The 11,236-nt window shown below is 43.7% G+C and overlaps 1 non-coding gene across 1 annotated transcript; it reads left to right on the top strand.

Annotated features, from left to right (window-relative positions):
• Window positions 1-1,973: 1,973 nt before the first annotated feature.
• Trnas-gga lies at window positions 1,974-2,057 on the top strand. The gene is given in 2 exon segments: window positions 1,974-2,013; window positions 2,023-2,057. It is a non-coding gene; the product is annotated as a tRNA-Ser (tRNA).
• The last annotated feature ends 9,179 nt before the right edge of the window (window positions 2,058-11,236 follow it).

Genomic DNA, 11,236 nt, shown 5'->3' with positions numbered 1-11,236 from the left:
AGAATAGGTCGTATTAGCGTTTTATAAGCGGCCTCCTTCACAGATGAACCACATTTTCCCAAAATTCTAGCAATGAACCGAAGACGACTATCCGCCTTCCCCACAACTGACATTACATGCTAGTCCCACTTCATATCGCTCTGCAGTGTTACGTCCAAATATTTAATCGACGTGACCTTGTCAAGCGCTACACTACTAATGGAGTATTCAGACATTACGGGATTCTTTTTCCTATTCATCTGCATTAATTTACATTCATCTATATTTACAGTTAGCTGCCATTCTTTACACCAATCACAAATCCTGTCCAAGTCATCTTGTATCCTCCTACAGTCACTCAACGACGACACCTTCCCATACACCACAGCATCATCAGCAAACAGCCGCACATTGCTATCTACCCTATCCAAAAGATCATTTATGTAGATAGAAAATAACAACGGACCTACCACACTTCCCTGGGGCACTCCAGATGATATCCTCACCTCCAATGAACACTCACCATCGAGGACAACGTACTGGGTTCTATTACTTAACAAGTCGCTGACGGAAAAAAATCGCAACACCAAAAAATTATTAACACTAATGAAGTTTTATGAATAGATTTGTGTAGGTAACGCATTTAAGTGACAAACACTGCAAGACCACAGGTTAATGTGTAACGTGTCAGGCAAATCCAACACCTTCCATGAAAACCCTGACATGATAAACAAATCCAGGTTATGTAACATACCTCCGAATAAATCGTGACATAAATTAACCAAAGTAATACGAGTAACGAGTGAGCAAATGGAATACCACAGACTAACACAAGAATGCCTAAATGCATGTCATACCTTCCCACCGTGAGACAGACGCAGTTTCGAGGGGGGAAACGAGAACAGAAGCCGAGGGCAGAACCGTGTTAAGCTGGAAGGCCCTACGATAAGGGACGGACACCCACGCCGCCAGCTAACCGCTAGGACCACCCCAGCCGCAAGTTTTAGCGTGAGACTTTTTCGCGTCTCTGTTGCGTCAGGTCCACCCCCCAGCCCATGTTAAAAGATAGAGCCCTCCAGAAGAACAGTATAGATCTTACGATAACGCTAAAAGGACCACACCAGCTGCAAGTTTTAGTGTGAGACTTTTTCGCGTCTCTGTTACGTCAGGACCACCCCCCAGCCCATGTTAAAAGATAGAGCCCTCCAGAAGAGCAGTATAGATCTTACGATAACGCTAAAAGGACCACACCAGCTGCAAGTTTTAGCGTGAGACTTTTTCGCGTCTCTGTTACGTTGCACACTTTAAAAACATTGCCCCACCACGATAAGTATAACGTTTCTCATTGGATAGACAGAATTTTTGTAGGCAGAGCTTAAGGTTAACATTGAGACCGTGATTGGTCAGATGAAAACACAGCCAGATAGTTTTTTTAAACCAACTTCGGTAAATTGTAGTAAGGAGAAGTTGCTTCCGAGACGGCGAGGTGAGCGGAGCTGTACTGTCCGCCGCCCCCTGACGAACACCAACAAGGTAATGAACGCACGCGATGCCGCATAACAGCGCATAAAGTTTCACTCAGAACTGCAGAAGTCTCATCTGTTACACCCCCTTTTTGCGTAATACTAGTGTCGATCGTCAATTAAAGCTCATGGTGTTCACATTTGCCACTTGAAGTAAAAATCTGAAACGCGATGATTTTTCTGTTATATAGTTATTGAGAAGCCACATCAGCCACTGTAATTTACGACAAGTTAGATAAGTAATTAAAGATAATTGAGGGTCACTGTAGACCATTTTGATAGTTTTCGCTCTTGTGAAACTTAATTTAAACCTAGATTATAGATGTGATATGGCATAGGTCATCCTTCGATCCATTGTAGAACTTGGAAAACCATTCAGGGAATATTCGTTCACATTTTTGTTGAACGCAGTTGGTTTTTACCATCCTGTATTAAAACATTTTCTTTTATCAATAGTGCAATTTATAGCCGGCCTGAGTGGCCGAGCGGTTAAAGGCGCTACAGTCTGGAACCGCACGACCGCTACGGTCGCAGGTTCGAATCCTGCCTCGGGCATGGATGTGTGTGATGTCCTTAGGTTAGTTAGGTTTAAGTAGTTCTAAGTTCTAGGGGACTTATGACCACAGCAGTTGAGTCCCATAGTGCTCAGAGCCATTTGAACCATTTATAAACCATTTATAAACAATGTTTTGTGAGTAGAATAAAATTTCCAGTGGTAAACTTAACTGCTTTTTCGACGTTATTTTACCAGCTAACTAAAAATAGGAAAGCCTTGAACCCCTTCCACTAAATTTAGTTAGTATTAAGATTCTTTTACAGGGAGTGCAGTGAAGCTGACGCTGAAATCATTAAGTATTTGGTTATATCATCGCTAGTCTCACTGAACTCTTCTGAACTCTACATGTCATGTGTGGTCTGACGTCTCCTTACCAGCAACAGGTCCCAGGTTTAAACTAGTCAATTCCCTAAAAAACACGTTCAGAGCGTCGTTGCGCGAAAGTGGTAGGAAGGCACGATATAGAACAACAGACACCACGCAGAATGTTAGAAATGTCACCGCGAGATAAGCCATTGCGAATGTGAAATGCTGTTAGACTAGTAACCGGTGTAACCGCCAGAATGTTTAATGCAAGCATGCATTGTGTTGTACATGTACTGAAACGTAACAGTCTAATTGAAACCTATTGAAACACGTAAATTTTAACCATAAACAGTCATTTCTGACATAGAGGTGTATGCAAATATGTACTTGTGGAAAAGTTACGACAAAAGTAATTATGGAATCTTAATTACACTGATGTGTAGAAGCTCTTTAAATGAAGGGAACATTTTCCATGAAGAGAACCTCTAGTAATTAATAAAATATGAAACTGCATTATTGAATTTTCGTATTCGAGAAGTTATACTCGAATAAAATGACGGACACAAACTAATATAGAATTGTACTTGCTGTTCTGGAGCAAACATAAGTTTATATATGTATTTTCAGTTTTTATATGTTAATTTTAATTGTTACTTAATTAAAAAAATCATTTTAAACAATGCCGAGGATTATTCGGGATTGTTAAGAAAGTAAAAATTGTTACAGCCATATTGGCGTAGGAAGTCAGTCTGGTTTTGGTTTTTGAGCAGTGACCATGTAGCTGCTCCTTTTGTATTGTAAGTATTGTTTCCCATTGTAATAATACCTTAATTTTGTTTTGAAAGTATAATAAATATATTGAAACAAAATGAAAAACTGATTTTTAATTTTAACTTATCCGAAGTTGAAATTTTTTACAGTTACTGAGAACTTAGGACTTCAGCTGTGACAGGTCTTGAGAAAGGATGAGTACCGTACACAAAGAACCCCAATATAAATGTTTAACCTTAGAATAGTTACGTTTCAGTACCCAATGTCAGTTTGTGGGGTGGAGCTCCATCCCTGTAGTACTTGGTCGGTCAGCAGTTTTTTGGATGACGCTGGCGGTTGTCGTCCAATGATATCTCGCAAGTGATCGATGATCGACTGGAGGCAGATCTACTGATCGAGCAGGCCAACGCAACATGTCGAGACTTTGCACAGCATGTTGGGTTACAACGGCGATATGTGCGTTAACGTCATCCTGCTGGAGAACAGCCCCTGGAAAGCTGTCCACGAATGGCAACACAACAGCTCGAATCACTACTCACGTACAGATTTGCAGTCGCAGTGCGTGGGATAACCACGACAGTGCTCATGCTGTCATACGAAATCGCACCTCAGACCATAACTCGAGGCGTAGCTGCAGTGTCTAGCACGCAGACAGGTCGGTTGCCGGGTTGCCGACCCTCAGTAGGCGTGCTCCTAACCAACACACGGCCGTCACTGCCATAGAGGCGGAACCAGCTTTCATCAGAAAACGCAACCCCCTCTCTGCCTCGCAGTGAGCTCTCGCTTGACACCACTGCGGTGACTTGCGCTCACAAGGGGAGGCCGCCAATTGTGAAATTCAGATTCGATTCATACTGCGCATAATAAAAGCTCATGGCCAGAGGTGTAATGTGGCAAAGCACCAAGATGCACTTCTCAGCCGTTGTCGAGAAAATCGACAGTTAAAAGAAACCGTTGCGGTTTTGAAAGTCTTTTCTCGTGGAAAAACTGGCGACTTCGAACATCATTATGTTTTCCGCAAACAAAGTTGTATTTCACAAATGTTATTAATTGTCTTCGTAATGTTAACCACGTAGACGTAGAAACGATATTCCGAAACGAATACGTATAGCGTAAGTCAAACGGTCGAATTAGAATAGACACCGAAGAACACAAATTTGCTGTAGCAGGTATGAAATATTAACTCCGTTACTCGCTCGTTAGACTTGAAGGACAGATGTTGAATGGGCCGAAACGAGCCGCCGCATAACAGCGTAGTTGCCTGCTAACTTCGAAAGAAGGTAGATGCGGTCCCTAGCGCAACTTATAACATCGTCGAAAATCAGTGCGGACGTGAGAGCTTTGGTACACCCTGTTAAACAAACGGAAAAATGGAGGCGGTACAATTGGAGAGCGATCCGCCTTCACCAACATGCATAAGCAATTCATTAATAGTTTATGTGTGTGTGTGTGTGTGTGTGTGTGTACACATTTGAATTACAAAAAACTAATAACAAAAAAAGTTGCATGGCGCAAGATTCGATCCGGCGACCTTCGGATTACGAACCCGAGCGCTTACCGCTGCGCCACGACGCTGTAGAAAATTATTATTCGTAGGTAGTATTTCACCGTAACGGTTTCTTTTAACTCGGTTTTCTCGACAATGGCTGAGAAGTGCATCTTGGTGCTTTGCCACATTACGCTTCTGGCCATGAGCTTTTATTATGCGCAGTATGAATCGAATCTGAATTTCACAATTGGCGGCCTCCCCTTGTCAGTGGGATGCAAGCTACAGGGCGCCTGGTTCAGAGCTTTCCTTGAAGTAACCGATTAACAGAAGAGTTTATTTTTTTTTGACATACACTGCCTGAGGAAAAAAAGTGTAGCATCTATAAGATGGGAAGAATATATAAAAGAGCTATATGACACAAATAGCAGACCAGAAACTCTGGAACTTGAATCACACAACAGTGTAAGTGATGAAGAGAAAGGACCGACCATCATAATGGAAGAAGTAAAGTCTGCCATTGCTGCAATGAAAAATGGCAAAGCAGTAGGTACAGATACAATACCGGGAGAAATACTAAAATGCTTGAACCACAATGGAATAAGAGAAATATTGAGGTTATGTAATAAAATATATGACAGTGGTGAATGGCCTGAGGACTTTTTGACAACAGTAATGATTCCATTACCGAAAAAACAAGGACCCAAGAAATGTAGCGAGCACAGGACAATCAGCCTCATTTCACATGCAGCCAAAGTGATGTTAAGAATATTTAATAAAAGACTTGAGAAAGTAATAGAGGAGAATCTCGGCGAGGAGCAGTTTGGCTTTAGACGGAATACGGGCACCAGAGATGCAATAGGGCTCCTACGAATCTTGGGAGAAAGGTTTATTGAAAAAGGAAGAGACCTATATATGTGCTTCATCAATTTAGAAAAGGCATTTGACAATGTGGTTTGGGACAAGCTGGCGACTATTATGAGGGAAAAGAGAGTGGACTGGAAAACCAGAAGACTTATAAACCGATTGTACCTTAATCAAAAAGTTTCAGTTAAAGTGAGAGGAGAAAGTACAAACTGGATCAGACTAGGGAAAGGAGTAAGACAAGGATGCTGTTTATCACCTACTCTTTTCATCCTGTACTTGGAAAATATGATTGACCAATGCTCATTAGATGACAAAGGAGTAGAAATTGGAGGAAGAAGAGTAGGGTGCTTGAGATTTGCTCATGACGTGGTCCTTCTAGCCACAGGGGAAAAATAATTACAGGATTTGGTGGACGCCATTGCAAATAACGGAAAAAATATGGAATGAAAATTAACACAAATAAAACAAAAGTATTGGCGATAGGAGGAAATAAGGAAATAAAAATTGTGCTGAATGGAGAAAAACTAGAACAGGTGCAAAATTTTAAGTATCTTGGAAGCAGGATAGACACCGACTGGAAGTGCACCACAGAAATTAAAACAAGGATAGCAATGGAAAAAGAGGAATTTTATAAGAAAAGGAGAATCTTCTGCAGCGGTCTGGACAGAGAACTCAGAAAGAGACTCATAAAATGTCTTGTATGGAGTGTTCTTCTATATGGCGCTGAAACATGGACTATGAGGAAAAAAGACAGAGAAAGACTGGAGGCTTTTGAGATCTGGGAATGGCTGAAGATGGAAAGAATAAGTTGGATGAACAGAGTAAAAAATGAAGAGGTACTGAGAAGAGTGGGAGAGAAAAGACAGTTACTAGATGTAATAAAGAGAAGAAAAAGAAATTGGGTTGGGCATATATTAAGAAAGAATGACGGACTGATAAAAACAGTTTTAGAAGGTTATGTAGAAGGGAAAAGGAAGCGAGGAAGGAAGAGATTCCAGATACTGGATGACATGATGGACGGTACAACATACAGCAGCCTTAAGAAGGAAGCAATGGATCGCAGAAAATGGAGAGGCAAAGGACCTGCTAATATAGCAGATAACTGATGATGATGAGCATCCAGAAGACGTGATCGGCTGACAGTGTAACTTCGTAAACGTAGACACCATCGACGGGTTTGTGTGCGATCAGAGGTGCAGTTCTCTGTAACAGTTAGAGCGGCTGCCAGAGAGCAATAGAGCTGCTCGTATTGAGTGTTGTCGTCAGGCCTAGTAGGATATAAGAGGGGTGTGAACAGCGTCAGATGAGTGATCACTGTCAAGGACACCGACACGCCGCTTGCTTGCGTGAGACAGCGTTCACAGCATCTGGCAGAGTTTGACAGGGGCCTCATTGTGTCAGTCCATTTGGTCGGCTGTCGAATCATACAATATCCAGATGTGAGTGATATTCGGGTGTCACAGTGGGCCGAAGTTGGACCGCGTGGGAACGTGAGGGCATGCGTACTCGTCGTCGACCACGTCTGTCCGCCACAAGGAAGGACCGTACACCAAGCACTTCGTAACCCCTTCATGTCAGCGCCTGCCGTCCGAGAACAAGTGAGGTACTGCTCTACGAGCTTTCGGGATTGCAGCCGGATCGCGTTGACTTCGTGCCACAATATTGCGGCTGGTAACCGTTCAGCCACCTTCAGGTGACGGCGAAATATGCGCAAGCATCTCCGTGCCAATTTTTGCTATTAGGCCGACACCGCGGTCTTGCAGCGAAATCTCACTTGAAGATCGTGACAAGTAAATGAGAAACACCTACAGCCGTCCTTATGATTTTATTTTATTTTGTCGCTACTAGTTGCAACGCTTCAGTGCGTCATCTTCAGGCTGTTTTTGATGCGATACAGGTTGATATGATCCCCATGCATACCACATCTGTTGCCAGCATTACTGGATACGCACTCCAACCATGGAGTGCTGACACATTATCTGCGTATCCATTAATGCTGACAACAGATGTGGTATGCATGGGGATCATATCAACCTGTATCGCATCAAAAACAGCCTGAAGATGACGCACTGAAGCGTTGCAACTGGTAGCGACAAAATAAAATAAAATTATAAGGACGGCTGCAGGTGTTTTTTATTTACTTGTCACGATGATAGTAAACGGCCGTCGTCCCAGAGACCACCTGCTAAAAGGATGGACATACAAAGGCTTGATGTCACCTGAAGATGTCTGACTGGGTACCAGCCGAAATATTGCGGCAAGAAGTCAACATGATTCGGCTGCAATCCTGAAACCTCACAGAATATTCAGTACGCCGGGCAAACTTCAAGAATCACACAAGCAAGCCACTTCCTGCAGTATTCTGTGTCGTATCGCACCATTGGTCAGACAATGGCAGCAGGCGGACCAGGGAATTACACTCTGATGCGTAGGCTGCCGTTAACATAAGAACGCAGACTGCTGCGTCTGGAGTGGCGCCATAACCGGGAAGCGTGGACTGCTGATCAGTGTCGTCGCACTGTGTTCAGTGATGAACTGCGGTCCAGCACCACCCCGGATTACCATCGTCGGCGAGTATGGCGGCCAGCTCGGGAGATTTATCATCCTTACCACGCTCCGGGGAGGCACAGCGGTGCTACACCTGGCGTGGCGCCATCGAGATGATGTCAGCTCACAGCTGGTACTGCTTAACTCTGACGGCACAGCGGTACATGACAGACACCTTGCGCCCACTTATGTCCCCATGTACCCTCTCATTGGACAGCACCGTGCTAGAATTTTTCAACAGGACAATGTTAGTACAAACACTACAGGAACCTGTCTGTACGAATTGTCTGAGTGATGTTGAGGTACTCCCGTGATCCACGTTCTCAAATCGGTCCCCAGTGGAACGTGTGTGTGGGGTCAGATCGGACGTCAACTGCCGCCCAGTCCACTATCCAGGCTATCAAGGCCACTGATGACCTCGGCGTAGGGCACCCCTAAACCACGAAGATAACAGCGGTTCTGTCACGTTTACTAGGGTATGGCCACAAGTTATATGTTCAGTATGGTTTCCCGACCCAGCATCGCTGCATCCGTAACATGGCGCCGTCGACAGTTGCTCGCAACATATCCAACAGGACATTAAGGACCGGCTGCAACAGGTGTGGGCGAGGTTGCCCCAGGAGAAAAAAATGGGTCAAATGGCTCGAAAGACTATGGGACTTCACATCTGAGGTCATCAGTCCCCTGGACTTAGAACTACGTTAACCTAACTAACCTAAGGACATCACACACATCCATCCCCGAGGCAGGACTAGAAAAAAAATTGTCTGAAACCTTATGGGACTTAACTGCTAAGGTCATCAGTCCCTAAGCTTACACACTACTTAACCTAAATTAATCTAAGGACAAAGACACACACCCATGCCCGAGGGAGGACTCGAACCTCCGCCGGGACCAGCCGCACAGTCTACGACTGCAGCGCCTGTGACCGCTCGACTAATCCCGCGCGGCACAGGATTCGAACCTGCGGCCCTAGCAGCAGTGTGGTTCCGGACTGAATGCCCCAGGAGAGGATACTACAAATTTGTGACGCGAGGTTGCGCAAGGAGAGGATAGAACGGATTTGTGACACCGTTACCTACTGAAACACTGACACATGCAGGCCAGAGGGGGCTGCAACGTCATGCTGATAAGTAGGTCCATACTGCTAAATTCTTTGTAGATGGGTCTCTGTTTTGTAATCTCTGAAATAACATTCCTCCTCCAGTTCCAGGTGCTCCACTTTTTTATGTATCTTTGGTGGTAGTGTATATTGTTTTCCAAATTTCACAGCCAGCTTTCGGAGAGTACAGTAAACCATGAAAAAAAAAAAGTCTCGAGAATGGTAGAGCGTTCTAGAAGTTACAAGCTACGTTTAATAGTGGATACTTTTTCTTGCTTGGGTGAGAATCTGCTCACATGCATGGGCTTTCGGCTTGACCGGTAACATTCCAGCCCAGTAAAGGCGAATATACACAGGTTAACTTACCTGCTGTCAACAACGAATTCGACACGGTTCGGGAATCTACAAACAGAACAGGCAAAGCGCAGGAAGCTGAATATGGGAAGATACAAAAAGTAATACACTTCACTAAGACAAATAGCAAGATAGCAAGTTCTTGGACCTAATGGTAAAGAATGTACTTTCAATGGTGTAAATAAATTATTATTATTACATTAAAATATTTTGTATATTTTTGGTAGCCAAACAATTTATCATTAGTACACACAAACTTCTTATCTGCAGTATAATTAAAATCGCATTTTGAGGCGGAACGATATAAGTGCAGTGACAGCAACTTATGTTGGTTAGAGGGGGAGGAACGGGAAGGAGACAGAGGCAGTAACAAACTGTGATCACTTCTCGTCCCCATCCAGAACCGAAGCGTGAGTCTGCATTGACCTCCTGGTACACTAATACAGCCAGCTCAAAATTACATGTGTGAATTTCCAGTGAAAGCACCAATTAATCGTTTTAACATACCAATAACTTATACTGTAATATATCATACTTGTCTGCGCCGAGGGCCGGACCTCTTTTGTCAGTGTGACCAGGAAATCACTGATGAAAATGCCTGTGTTCCGCCCGTCAGGCTGATTGGCTGAAAAGCTGAATCTTAAAACAGTACCTTGGAGCTGCTGGGACCTCGCAAAGTCGGGGAGTCAGCTGGTGGCCAGAAGTGCTACATATAGCCAACAAGTGGAAAAAAATTTCGCGTATTAGAAGCAATTGAGGTAAATAAGCATTTAGCACAAGACCCCCCTCTTGGCTCTAGACGATAACAGTTGAGAACATCCCCAGTCTTAAGCTTCACATGATCCATTCAATCAGTCTCACACTCTCTGACCTCCATCCCAATTATCACATTCGTCTCCAAAAACCTGTACGAAAATATTTGTACCCTATTTTGTTCTTTCTTACAAGCTTTAGTTTTGGATTCCAGTTACTGCTATATTTTAATATTTTGTGTTTCCATTATGTTTTGTGTTCGTTGCTTCCCGTCTTGTAAATTGTAATTTAACCGATGTTATGCATAACACGAATGATAAGCGCTGTGCTTGATATTTATCGTCGTAGTGCATTTGTCTCTGTTGTTTTGTTTCCTACACACAGTAGTGTGTCTTGCGAACCCGTCAGTTTTTCCCTGATTAGGACCCAATAAGCCCAAAACTGATTTGAAATAAATAAAACGAGATTTGTTTGTTTTTAGCCTTAAATACCATAGTTTGGCAAGTCAAGTGACTACGATATTTACAAATATGTACTGTCCGTCGATGTTTCAGCCGAACTCAGGAAGGGTAAAACGTGCTATCACGGGCTTTGACCGCGATCAGGTTACCGGTGCCCGGCAGATGGGACATTCATTCTTCGAGGACGTGCTAGCAGTGCGCTTTCCACGCAGCACGGTGTCAAGGATGTGCTGCGAGGGCCTCGCTTCGGGAAAAACACTCACCTCGTGAGTCAACTGCCATGGGCATCAAACTGATGACAGAGGTTGTCGACTATCGCAGATTGTGAGAACCAATAACCTGGCCACAATGTAGATGGCCATTCGCCAGGTCAGTGCTGGACAACAACTGCTGAGCAGCACAGAGATATACAGGCGTACCCGAATACCACCAATGAACCCTCGAAGTATGGATAAATATCACGTGCACTGATGACTCGCTGAACAAATTGGTACACGGAGATAGTAGAAAATTAATGCACCTAAAACCACA

The sequence above is a fragment of the Schistocerca americana genome, chromosome 1 (assembly GCF_021461395.2).
Source record: "Schistocerca americana isolate TAMUIC-IGC-003095 chromosome 1, iqSchAmer2.1, whole genome shotgun sequence".
NCBI classification, from domain to species: Eukaryota; Metazoa; Arthropoda; class Insecta; order Orthoptera; family Acrididae; genus Schistocerca; species Schistocerca americana.
This window is presented reverse-complemented; position numbering and strand designations above follow the sequence as displayed.